This window comes from Triturus cristatus, chromosome 1_2 (genome assembly GCF_964204655.1).
Source record: "Triturus cristatus chromosome 1_2, aTriCri1.1, whole genome shotgun sequence".
NCBI lineage: Eukaryota > Metazoa > Chordata > Amphibia > Caudata > Salamandridae > Triturus > Triturus cristatus.
The window spans coordinates 1197577048-1197590481 of NC_140580.1; the positions used below are offsets into that span (position 1 = coordinate 1197577048).

The window sequence follows — 13434 nt, forward strand, 5'->3', positions numbered from 1 at the left end:
GTGGATCTGTTGACTGTGTCTGCTCAATAGGTCTGCAATCTGGTTGTTCACTCCTGGGAGATGTTCTGCTAGAAGATGGATGTTTTGTGGAATGGCCCATCTCTATATGCTTTGCGCTAGGCGTGAAAGCTGCCGAGAGTGTGTGTCCCCCTGTTTCTGTATGTAGAACATTGCTGTCATATTGTCCGTCCGGACTAGTACAGTTTTGTTGGCTATGTGTTTTTGAAAGGCCTTCATTGCTTGAAAGATTGCCAGCAATTCTAGGTAGTTTATGTGGTGTATTTTTTGGTGCGGGGTCCATAGACCTTGCACTGTATGTTGAAGTAGATGGGCTCCCCACCCTGTGAGTGATGCGTCCGTTGTCAACACCACCTGTGGAACTGGCTCTTGGAACAGTCGTCCTTTTGAAAGGTTTTGTGTGTTCCACCACTGCAGAGAGCGATGGGTACGACTGTCTACCGACACTAGGTCCTTTAGTTTCCCTTGAGCCTGGTTCCATTGTGTTGCTAGGCATTCTTGTATGGGATGCATTTGTAGCCGAGCATGTGGGACTGAATATGCAAGATGCCATCATGCCTATGAGTTGCATAAACACTCTTGCTGTCAAAAGAGTCTGAGGTTGGAATTTTTGGATCATTGCTTGAATGTTCTGTATCCGCGCTGGAGCTGGGTAAGCCTTTGCTACTGCGGAGTCTATTGTTGCTCCCAGATATTGCTGTATATTGGAGGGTTGTAGATGGGATTTTGGGTAGTTGAGGGAAAATCTCAGATTGTGTAATAGATGGATTGTGGTCACAGTGTCCTGCAGACATTGGTGATGTGATTTGGCCTTTATCAGCCAATCGTCTAGATATGGAAACACATGAATATGTTGTCTCCTTAGATGTGCTGCCACTACTGCTAAGCATTTTGTGAACACCCTTGGTGCTGTTGTTACCCCGAAGGGTAGGACTTTGAATTGGTAGTGCTGACCCTGCACTATAAATCTGAGGTATTTCCTGTGTGCGGGATGAATGAGTATGTGAAAATATCCGTCTTTCAGATCTAGCGTGGTGAGAAAATCGCCTTGCTGTAGTAGTGGTAGTACTTGTTGGAGTGTGATCATGTGAAAATGATCGGAGTGTATATAGTGATTGAGGGGACGAAGGTCGAGAATGGGCCTGAGGGAGCCGTCTTTTTTGGGGATTAGGAAATAGAGGGAGTAAACTCCTTTTGCTTGTTGCTGCAGGGGAACCGGTTTGTAGCATTGCTAAGACCTCTTGTTGCAATAGTATAGTATGTTCCTCTGACATTGGTCTGTGTTTGGGTGGTATGTTGGGTGGGGTATATGTAAGTTCCAGACAGTAACCAGAATGGATAATTTGCTTCACCCACCTGTCTGTTGTGATGGACTCCCAGACAGGTAGGAACTGTGATAATCTGCCTCCGACTGGTGTTAAGTGGTCTGGAGGCCGGTGTAAGAGGTCACTGTTTGGGAGTGGTGGTGGTACGGTTGTTGTTGTTACCTCTACCTCTGCCTTTAGTATCGTTTCCTCGATATCCTCCTCTGCCTCCGACTGGTGTTAAGTGGTCTGGAGGCAGGTGCAGGAGGTCACTGTTTGGGGGTGGTGGAGGTACGGTTGTTGTTGTTACCTCTGCCTCTGCCTTTAGTGTTGTTTCCTCTATATCCTCCTCTGCCTCTGTGAAATGTGTTTTGAGAGGTAGTTTGGAAGGGTTGAGAGGTTTGTGTGTTATTCCCTCTCCCTGTACCTCTATAGGAGGAGCTACAAAAGGAACGCTCGGATTGGTAAGACTGCAGTGCACCCATAGATTTAGCGGTGTCAGTGTCCTTTTTCATTTTGTCTAGTAGGACATCTGTTTCAGGCCCAAACAGGAAATCGTGGTTAAGGGGTTGATTGAGAATAGTGGTTTGCACCTCAGGTTTGAAACCCGATATGCGAAGCCATGCGTGTCTCCTTAACATCACGCTTGTATTGACTGATCTAGAGGCTGTGTCAGCTGCATCTAGAGCACACTTTATCAAGGCATTAGTGATGAACTTTCCTTCTTGGATAAGATCATTCGCCTGTTGTTTATATGGGTCAGGGAGATGTTGTAGCAGCTCCTCTAATTTGTCATAGTGTGCCCTGTCGTATCTAGCTAACAATGCTTGTGTGTTAGCTATTCTCCAGGTGTTGGCTGCTTGTGAAGCCACCCTTTTCCCTGATGCCTCCAGTAGTTTGGACTCTTTTTCTGGTGGTGCAGCATCGCCAGTGGTTTGTGAGTTCGCCCTTTTTCGTGCATTGGCAGCTACTAAAGAGTCTAGCTGTAGTTGACCCTTGATGTATGTAGGGTCGGAGGGTGCTGCTCTATATTTCTTTTCCAGTCTAGGGTTGAGTATCCTAGCCCTAATGGGGTCTTTGAATATTTCTGGTGCGTGTTTTAAAACCCCTTTGAGCATGGGTAAAGTGCGGACACTTCTTTCTGTGGTTGGGAAGGTGTCCAGCAAGAAATCCTCTTCCAGAGGGTCAGCATGCATATCTACCCTGTGGAAACTAGCAGCCCTGTCTACTAACTGATGGAATGCAATGGTGTCGTCAGGAGGGGATGGTTTTGAAGGGTATGGTGTGGGGTCTAGAAGAGGTGTGTTATTGTCTGGTGAATATGGGTCTCCCCATGTGTCCAGGTTGGGATTTGTGTCATCAGGATTGTCAAAAGGGTCTTGTGGATCGTTATCTATGTCCCCATCTGGGTCCCCAACAGGCTGTGGAGGCATGGGGGGGTGTATGGCACATAAGGCAGAATAGGAGAGAGAGGAGGAGGGGTGACAGGCCTAATAGGAGAAGTAGCAATGTCCTTCCTTTCAGGAGCCAGATTGCTCGATTTAGTTGTGCTGGATCTGGATGCCTTATCTCTCCATGGTTCTGCGTTAGCAGCTTTGGGGAGAGACGTAATTTTTGGTGTGGAACTACTGAGAGTTCGAGTAGTGTTGTGAACCATGGTTGCCTTGCCCATGTTGGAGCAACTAGGATCATCTTGAGAGACTGTTGTTGGAGCTTGCGTACTACTAGTGGAATGAGCGGGAGTGGCGGAAAAGCGTATGCAAATTTGCCTGACCAGTTCATCCATATCGCATTGCCCTTGGACAACGGGTGTGGGAAACTGGCGGCGAAGGTTGGGCATTTTGCGTTTGCATGTGTGGTGAACAGATCTATGTCTGGTTGGCCCCACATCTGGAAGAAAGGTTAAAGAACTTGCGGATGAAGTTCCCATTTGTGTATCTGTTGAGTCTAACGACTTAACAGATCCGCAATCTGATTGTTCACCCCTGGAGGATGTTCTGACAGAAGATATATGTTTTGTGGAATGGCCCATCTCCATATACTTTGCGCTAGGTGATACGGCTGCAAAGGGTGTGTTCCTCCTTGTTTCTGTATGTAATACATTGCTGTCATATTGTCTGTGCGAACTAGGACAGCTTTGTTGACGAGATGTGTTTGGAACGATTTTAATGCTAGAAAAATTGCCAGTAATTCTAGGTAATTGATGTGGAACAGTTTTTGTTGAGTGGTCCACTTGCCCTGAATCGTGTGGTTTAGGAGATGGGCTCCCCAACCGGTGAGTAATGCATCCCCTGTTAGCACTATCTGTGGAACTGGCTCCAGGAATGGCCGCCCTCTGGAAAGATTTTGGGTGTTCCACCACTGCAGAGAGCGATGTGTGCGGCTGTCCACCAACACCAGATATGTAAGTTGACCTTGATCCTGGTCCCACTGCCGTGCTAAGCATTCCAGTAAAGGGCGCATCTGAAGTCTTGCGTGAGGTAAAATGAAAATGCAAGAGGCCATCATTCCTATGAGTTGCATAAACACTTGTGCTGGGAGAGAGTGTTGGGGCTGAAACTTGGAGATGAGGGTCTGCATACTGGCTATCCTGGCTGGATTGGGGTATGCTAGAGCTTTGGAAGTGTTTATTGTGGCTCCAAGATACTGATGCATGTAGGAGGGTTGAAGGTGTAACTTGGTGAACACACTGGTTGTATGACTTGGCTTTTATCAGCCAGTCGTCTAGGTATGGAAATACATGGATTTGTTGTCTTCGCAAGTGTGCTGCTACTACTGCACGGCACTTTGTGAACACCCTGGGTGCTGTGGTCACCCCAAATGGAAGGACTTTGAACTGATAGTGTTGGCCATCCAGTGGGAACCTTCAGTATTTCCTGTGAGCAGGGTGTATGGGAATATGAAAGTGGGCGTCCTTGAGATCTAGTGTGGCAAGGAAGTCGCCTTGTTGAAGCAGTGGAAGCACTTGTTGGAGAGTGATCATGTGAAAATGATCCGACTGTATGTAGAGATTGAGGGGTCTGAGGTCCAATATTGGCCTTAGGGTACCATCCTTTTTGGGGATTAGGAAATAGAGAGTAAACTCCTGTTCCTTGATGTTGTAGGGGGACTGGTTCTATTGCATGCTTTTGAAGCAGCGAAAGAACTTCCTGTTTGAGGAGTGTCAGATGTTCCGTGGACATTGGACGCTGCTTGGGTGGTATGTTGGGTGGAGTTGCTGTAAGTTCCAGGCAGTAACCATACTGGATAACTTGTCTTACCCACTTGTCTGTAGTGATGAATTTCCAGACAGGTAGGAACTGTGAGAGTCTCCCTCCGACCGGAGTGGAATGGTCTGGAGGGAAGTCACTGCGTATTAGTGGGGGAGGTGCAAGTGTTGTTGTTACCTCGGCCACTTCCTTTGTTGTTCTTTCCTCTGTATCCACCTCTAAAATATCCCCTGTTGGGGGATCTTTGCGTGGGGTTTTTGTAGGAGGAAGAAGCAGTGTCTGCACTGATGTTTGTGGATGCGCCTCTATAGAAGGAGCGTCGAAAGGAACCTTGTGTGGATGGAGACTGTAATGCTCCCATGGATTTAACAGTCTCTGTGTCCTTTTGGCTGTATTCACAGCTGGGCCAAACAGTTGTTCGTGATTGAACGGGTGATTGAGGACAGTTGTTTGTACTTCCTGTTTGAAGACAGAGATGCGCAACCAGGCATGTCTCCTTAGTAACACACTAGTGTTAATGGACCTAGAGGCGGTGTCTGCTGCATCAAGGGCGCCCTGGATTGATGCATTAGTTATTAATTTGCCCTCTTGAATCAAATCATTGACCTTGGTCTTATATTGATGAGGCAAATGCTGCAATAGCGTTTCTAGATGGTCGTAATGAGCCCTATCATACCTGGCAAGTAATGCCTGTGTGCTGGCTATCCTCCAGTGATTAGCTGCTTGGGCAGCAACTTGTTTGTCTGAAGCATCTAATAATTTGGACTCTTTGTCCGGAGGTGGAGCATCACCGGAGGTCTGAGAGTTGGCACGTTTTCTAGCGTTGGTGACCACTAGAGAATCTAAAGGTAGTTGACCCTTGAAGTAGGTGGGATCACTGGGAGCAGGTTTATTTTTTTTGTCAATTCTGGGGTTGAGAATTCTAGTCCTTACAGGGTCTTTGAATATGGCTAGGGCATGTTTAATGATGCCTTTTAGCATTGGTAAAGTTTGTACAGTTTTTTGTGATTGTGCAAAGGTGTCTATTAGGAATTCCTCCTCTGCGGGATCCGAATGCATTTGAACACCATGGTACTGGGCAGCCCTGTCTATAAGCTGACTAAAACCAACATTTTCATCTGTGGGAGATGGCTTTGTTGGGTATGTATCGGGATCTGGAAGGTCTGGAGGGCCTACTGGGTCATCATAATCATCCTAATCGTCCTGTGGTACATCTGTGTCGTCATCAGGGTCAGTGAAAGGGTCATTGTTCCCTCCACCACCCCCTAAATCATCATCATCATGTGGTGGTGGTGAGTATGGTGGAATTAAGGGAGAATGTGGAGGAGAGACATGCTTAGTAGGAAGAACAGGAGAAGAGGGTCGTAAAGGTGAAGTAGCACAGTCTCTTTACAGGCACCTCAGGGATCTGTGGGGTGTCCAATTTCCTCTTCTTGTGTGGAATATTGACCACGTGTCCTGTTTTGGGGTCCACTTGGAGTGTTTTTTGTTTCGTAGCGATGGGGTCCGGTCGAAAAAGTTCTTCCTCTTCGGTAGTCGCTTTCAGCACCGATTTTTTCGGGTTAGAGCGAGGTTTAGATTCCTGCTCTAGAGCCTTTGAATGGGTTTTTGGATCCTTCAGCTTCGATGTCGAAATCTTTTTCGGCTCCAAATTTTTTGGTTTCATATCCAAGGCCTTTTCCTTCGGTGCCGAGGTGCTCGGTGACGATTGTTTTTTTGGGACTGCGGGAGTAGGATGCGCTCCCGGCTTCGGTGCCGATGGTGTCTGCGGGGCACTGATATGCGGTTTGCTTGGTGCTGAGCCGCCGGAAGACTTCTCCTTTGTCTTCTGAGCCAGGCCTGGGGGCGGCGCTTCTGAAGCTTTCTTTCGGTCGCGACTGGGGCCAGCAGGCGAAGTCTTGACCGGAGCCTTCTTTTTTTCAGGTGGGGTTGGGGTGGGGGCAGTTGTACTCACTCGTTGACCTGAGTGATGTGTTCATCTGAGTTGGAGTCGTCTGCCTCGGAAACGATTTCCAGATCCTCCGAATCCTCCGAATCCTCCTCTGGGACATCGAGGCCTTCGCTGAAGATCACTGGCGTAACGAAAATTGAGGGGGCCTCCCTGCAAGGAACGTGAAGGGGCCCCCTCCGACCTCAATCAAGAGATCTCTGGCAAGAGTGCTGTGCTGAGGGGGCCCCCTGGAGCATGGGGCCCCCCCGCACTGTGGGGGCTGCGGGGGCCTGTGTTACGCCCCTGCTGAAGATGTCCTCCGGCACCGGAGCTGCTCGTTGCACCATAACGTGTCGTCGGGCCCGGCAATCACGGATAGTCTTTTTGGATCGAAAAGAGGCACAGGCCTGGCAATTACTCTCCTCGTGCTCGGGCGAGAGACAGAGGTTACAGACCTTGTGTTGGTAGCTGTGTGGGAATTTAGCTCCACACTGGGGGCATTTTTTAAATGGAGTCCTTCCTATTAGACGTAGGCCCGAATGGCGTGGATAGGCCCAGCGGCCCGCATCAACAACTGGAATCGGGTATTTGAGGAGCGCGTCGAAGGGCATTCGAAAAAAACAATACCGTCTAGTTATTTGATGGTTTGCGCGTCGAAAAGGTTTGGATAATGGTACCGAACCGGAGCGCAGAAGTTACATCCGAACCCGATGGCGGAAAAAAACAATCTGAGGATTGAGTCGATGCCTATGCGCACTATCATCCAAGGGAGGAGTCCCATATCTCGTGACTACAAAAGACTTCTTCCAAGACAAGAACAAGGTGCAAGCATCCGAGCCCAACACCAGATGGCGATCTACGCAGAGAGTGTGAATTCTGCAGCTCATATGCCTCGAACATATATCTTATTGCCCACAACACTATTAAAAACACACTCCACCAAGAAATACCACACACCTGTACCGAATAGTACACTCTAGACACACCTGATCTGACTTGAACACCGGCCATATATGTCTCACTGTCCACCAACACAAGACTGCCAAAAGCACACAACACCAAGAAATACTACACACCTGTGCCGAATAGTACACGCTAAACACATGATCAGACTAATTGAACACAGGACAGATATACCATAAGTAGCCATCACCAAAGCCCCAGCAGTACTTATTACCCAAAAATGCATGCTCTTTACGCCTGCCAAGATAACCCTAAAAGTACCTCAACAGAACACGCTAGACAGAAACTCGCATGCACACAACGCAGCTCAAAACCAGTAGCAAAAGTGCTGCCATCTCAACAGCATACACATCTCACAACACCTTACACTTGGAGAGAAAGAAATCACACATCAGCTCAGAGTTCATCCCCTGTGAGAGAAGTTCATCTTACGAGAGAATCTCTCTGCTCCGAGATCTACATTATAGTAAAGAGTCCAGACCCTGTGAGGGAACTGACATTAGGATGTGCACTATGAGAATCACATGTTAGCAGAGTGCATGCACTGAGAGTATCACATGTTAGAAGGGTGCATGCACTGTGAGAGTCACATGTTAGCAGAGTGCATTCAGTGAGAGCGTCACCACATGTTAGCAGATTGCATGCACTACCTGCGTCACATCTTAGCACAATGCGTTCACTCAGACTAACACTTTAGCACGGAGTGCATGCACTGAGACTCATACCTTAGCACAGAGTGTGTGCACTGTGACAGCGTCACGTCTAAGTACAATGTGCATTCACCTACTCTGGCACTTTAGCACAGAGTGCATGCACTGTGAGAGAGTCACATCTTAGCACAATGTGCACACACTTAGACTAACACTTTAACACAGTGTGCATGCACTGAGAGTCACATGTTACCACACTAGGCATGCACTGAGAGTCACATGTTACCACACTAGGCATGCACTGAGAGTCACATGTTACCACTGTGTGCATGCACTGTGAGGGGCACATGTTACCACAGTGTGCATGCACTGTGAGGGGCACATGTTACTACAGTGTGCATGCACTGTGAGGGGCACATGTTACCACACTGTGCATGCACTGAGAGTCACATGTTACCACAGTGTGCATGCACTGTGAGAGGCACATGTTACCACAGTGTGCATGCACTGTGAGAGTCACATGTTACCACAGTGTGCATGCACTGTGAGAGGCACATGTTACCACAGTGTGCATCCACTGTGAGGGGCACATGTTACCACACTGTACATGCACTGAGTCATATGTTACCACAGTATGCATGCACTGCCTCATACAGAACCCACCCACTGTGGTAATATACCGTTAGCACAGGACCCAAGCCCTGCAATAGTCTCATATTTATTAGAGTCTCTTTGAACTTTGATTAACACACTATGTAACTGGCACTAAAAGATGCAACCATATTTCTCCGTACTTGGGGGCCCTGAACTGGCTTCCATATGAAGCTTGGATACAGTTAAAAATTGCATGCATGGCACACAAAGCCATACACTACAAGACCCCGCTGTACCTCACACAGAAACTTGAGCTCTCATGTGGTTTGAGAGCCTCCAGAAGAGCCAGCACCCTCTTGATCAAACCACAAAAAGACCTACAATTGAGCCTTCTCAGGTATGGCACCGAGGATCTGGAACTCACTTCCCCCTGAAGTCAGGGTGAACCTCCTCCACGGTCCTCTTCAAAAAAAGAAGGGCTCCTGATGAAGAAACGTCTGACTCATTCTGGCTTCTCCATCCGATTCGGAGGCTAGAGACGTTGATTTGTGGCCCAGTTGCCAGGCTCACGAGAATGCTCGGACAATGTTTAGACTGTTAATCTGTGGTTTCTTGTTGATGATGTTTTTGTTTGCTTGCACTCTTCTTGATCTATAAACTGTAAAGCGCTCTGATACCCTCGGTGGTCATGTTCGCGCTATATAAAACTTTCAAAATAAATAAACAAATAAATGTAGGACACTATTTAATTAAGAAACTAGGAAACCTGTTTCTGCAATGTCATAGTAAACAAAAGCTGGAGCAGTCCGTTAACTGTGAAAGCCACCTATATAGTGAAGTCCAATTGTGCGTGAGTTCAAGGTTAACACACAAAACTTTTCCCTGCGAGAGGCACAAGCTAGCAAAGGCCCGTCACTGCGAGAGTCACAAGCTAGCAGAGGCCGGTCACTTCGAGAGTCACAAGCTAGTACAGGCCCGTCACTGCGAGAGTCACAAGCTAGCAGAGGCCCGTCACTGCCCCTCACTGCGAGAGTCACAAGCTAGCAGAGGCCGGTCACTTCGAGAGTCACAAGCTAGTACAGGCCCGTCACTGCGAGAGCCACAAGCTAGCAGAGGCCCGTCACTGCGAGAGTCACAATCTAGCAGAGGCCCATCACTGCGAGAGTCACAAGTTAGCACAGGCCCGTCACTGCGAGAGTCACAAGCTAGCAGAGGCCCGTCACTGCCCCTCACTTCGAGAGTCACAAGCTAGTAGAGGCCCGTCACTGCCCGTCACTGCGAGAGTCACAAGCTATCAGAGGCCCGTCACTGCCTGTCACTGCGAGAGTCACAAGCTAGCAGAGGCCCGTCACTTCGAGAGTCACAAGCTAGTACAGGCCCGTCACTCCGAGAGTCACAATCTAGCAGAGGCCCATCACTGCGAGAGTCACAAGTTAGCACAGGCCCGTCACTGTGAGAGTCACAAGCTAGCAGAGGCCCGTCACTGCCCCTCACTTCGAGAGTCACAAGCTAGTAGAGGCCCGTCACTGTCCGTCACTGCGAGAGTCACAAGCTAGCAGAGGCCCGTCACTGCGAGAGTCGCCTTTATAGCAGAGTCCAGTTGTGAAAGACTTCGATTTCAGCACACAAAGCAGTGTCCCTCACGGTGAGAGTCACACTGAGCAAGAGTTCATCTAGTGCCCCCATCCCATACTGGAAGAGTCACAAGGTAGCAGAGACCCTCACGGTCAGAGTCACACTGAGCGACAGTTCATTTTGCACGCACAGCCCCGCACTGCAAGTCACAAGTTAGCAGAGTCCTTTCACACCAAGTCACCTTTACACACAGATATCCTTCAATGTCAGAATGACATTCTACTGCAGGTGATGTGATGACCTTACTGGACGAAGGAGAAACAGCAGCCCTCATCCTCCTCGACCTCTCAGCGGCATTTGACACAGTCTCTCACCGCACCCTAATACGCAGACACCACGACGCAGGAATCCAAGACAAGGCCCTCGACTGGATCTGCTCCTTCTTCTACGGCCGAACTCAGCGGGTCAGACTCCCCCCTTTCCTCTCGGACTCTAAACCTACCACCTGCGGAGTCCCCCAGGGGTCCTCCCTCAGCCCTACACTCTTCAACGTCTACATGGCTCTGCTCGCATCGTCAGAACATATGGACTCAACATTGTGTCATACGCAGACGACACCCAACTCATCCTCTCCCTATCCAAAGAACCCAACACCGCCAGACACAACTTTTGAGAAGGCATAGAAGCCGTCGCCAGATGGATGAAAAACAGCTGCCTACAACTAAACACCAACAAAACGGAAGTACTCATCATGGGCCTAAACCCCGACACCTGGAACAACACCTGGTGGCCCCCCGCCCTGGGAAGCCCGGCCACCCCCACGGACCACGCACGCAACCTGGGAGGGAATCATCCTGGACTCAGAGCTCAAAATGGACCGCCAGATCAACTCCATCCCGTCCTCCTGCTTCTGGTCCCCCGCACCAGAAAGACCAGATCGGGAGGCCACTCCTCCTCCTTCCGCGCGGCCAGTGCCTGGAACGACCTTCCGCTCCACCTCAGACAGATAACATCGCTCCCCATCTTCGCAAGAAACCTCAAAACCTGGCTCTTCGACAGACCCCCTCCTTGATGGACTGGAACGAAAAGTTTCTTACCTGTCGGTGTAGTTTTGCAGCTTGAAGATCTTTCTGGATTCACTATGCTGTGCATTATTCCGCGATCTTGTGGTTGGGTCCGGATTCGTAGTCTTTTCTTTGTTTTTTTTTTTTTTTTTTTTTTGTAGCCCAGGTGGGCGTCGACGTCCACCATTTGGTGCACCTCCCGTGACGTCGTCGTGCTTCCTGCGGAAGTCCCACCTTTGGGGCGCCATCTTCGGGTTCTTTTTTCCCTGTTTTTTTTTTTTTTTTTAACCCTAGGCGATTGATTAATCCTTTGTCCATATTTCTGTACGTTTCCACTTCTTTGATCCTATCCATTTCACCCCCTCTTCCTCCAGCCTCATCTTCCTGGCGGAGGTGGGTGGGTTCGCTAGTGAATCCAGAAAGATCTTCAAGCTGCAAAACTACACCGACAGGTAAGAAACTTTTCGTTTTGCAGCGTGAATCTTTCTGGATTCACTATGCTGTGCATAGACTTTGTAGCGGTTTTCCTATTTTTGTGGTGGCTGGGTGGAAGATGATCGCTGGTCGTTGAAAATGTGTTGTAGCACCTTCTGTCCGACCTGTGCTTCCTTATTCATTTGAATGTCCACGCAGTAGTGCTTTGTGAACGTGTGCACAGATGCCCAAGTTGCTGCGAGACAAATGTCTTGGATGGGCGTGTTTGCCAGGAAGGCAACTGTGGCCCCCTTCTTCCTTGTGGAGTGAGCTTGGGGCCCCTCCGTTAGCTCCTGTCCAGCCTGTTTGTGACAGAATTGAATAGTGAGGGCAATCCACCTAGCGATTGTGCCCTTGGTCACTGGTCTACCCATGAAGCTAGTAGCAAAGGACACAAACAGCTGCTTCGACTTCCTGAGTTCCTTGGTTCTTTCAATGTAGTGCATCACCGCTCTTCTGGCATCGAGGGTGTGCAGGGCCTTTTCTGCGTTTGTAGTCGGGTTTTGGAAGAAACTCGGTATCTGGATACTCTGATTCATGTGGAACGCCGACACTACCTTGGGCATGAAGTGTGGGTCCGTCCTCAGGACTACCCTGTCTTTGTGAATTTGAATGTAGGGCTCCTGTAGCGTTAGTGCTTGAAGCTCGCTCACCCTGCGTAGTGAGGTTATGGCCACTAGAAAGGCAGTTTTCATCGTCAACATTTGTAGAGTGGCCTTGTGAATGGGTTCAAACGGCGCCTTCATGAGCTCCGTCAGAACCACGTTTAAATTCCATGCCGGCGGCGGCAACCTTTTCGGGGGTGCCATTCTTTTGGCTCCCTCCATGAATCTCTTCACCACCTGCGAGGTGAAGAAACTTCCACCCTTCTCACCTCTGGTGTAGGCAACGATCGCTGCTAGGTGTACCCTTAGGGAGCTCGAGCAGAGGTTACTCTTTAGAAGGTGTGTGAGGTACCTCAGCACAGTTGAGTCTCTTGTCATTCTGTTTTGCAGGCCCTTATTCCTGCACCACACCGTGAATCTCTTCCACTTTGCGCTGTAGCACTTTCTTGTAGTAGGTTTCCTTGCCTCCCGTAGCACTCGCATAGTGCTCTGAGGTAACCTTAGGTGTGCGAACTCTAGGTCTTCAGGAGCCATGCTGCTAGGTTGAGGGTCTCTGGCTCTGGGTGCAGGACCTCCCCGTTTTGCATTGAGAGCAGGTCTTTTCTCCTCTCGAACCTGTACGGATTGCCTTGCGCCATTTCTTGAATCTGTGAGAACCATGTCTGCCTTGCCCACTGTGGAGCCACCAGGATCAGAGTCATGTTGCTGGTTCTGCACTTGTCGAGCACTCTGTGCAACAGGGGTATCGGTGGAAAGGCGTAGGCAAATGTCCTCCACCAGCTTATCCATAGGGCATTTCCCTTGGATTGCTGATCTGGTTGCCTGGACGCGAAGCTTTGGCATTTTGCATTGTGGCGTGTTGCAAATAGGTCTATTGTGGGAGTCCCCCATCTCTGGAAGATTTTCTCCGTTTCCTGGCCATTGAGCTCCCACTCGTGCGATGCTGAGGTCTGTCTGCTCAGCCAGTCTGCCTCCACATTGTCCTTCCCTGGTAGGTGAATTGCCAGTAGATCTATCTTGAGAGGTATGGCCCATCTCCAAATCTCCT

General features: G+C 49.2%; 1 protein-coding gene across 3 annotated transcripts in view; it reads right to left on the minus strand.

Annotated features, from left to right (window-relative positions):
• Positions 1-13434, minus strand: part of COL27A1 (collagen type XXVII alpha 1 chain) — a 2221286-nt gene that overhangs the window by 1859397 nt on the left and 348455 nt on the right. The window lies entirely within an intron of this gene.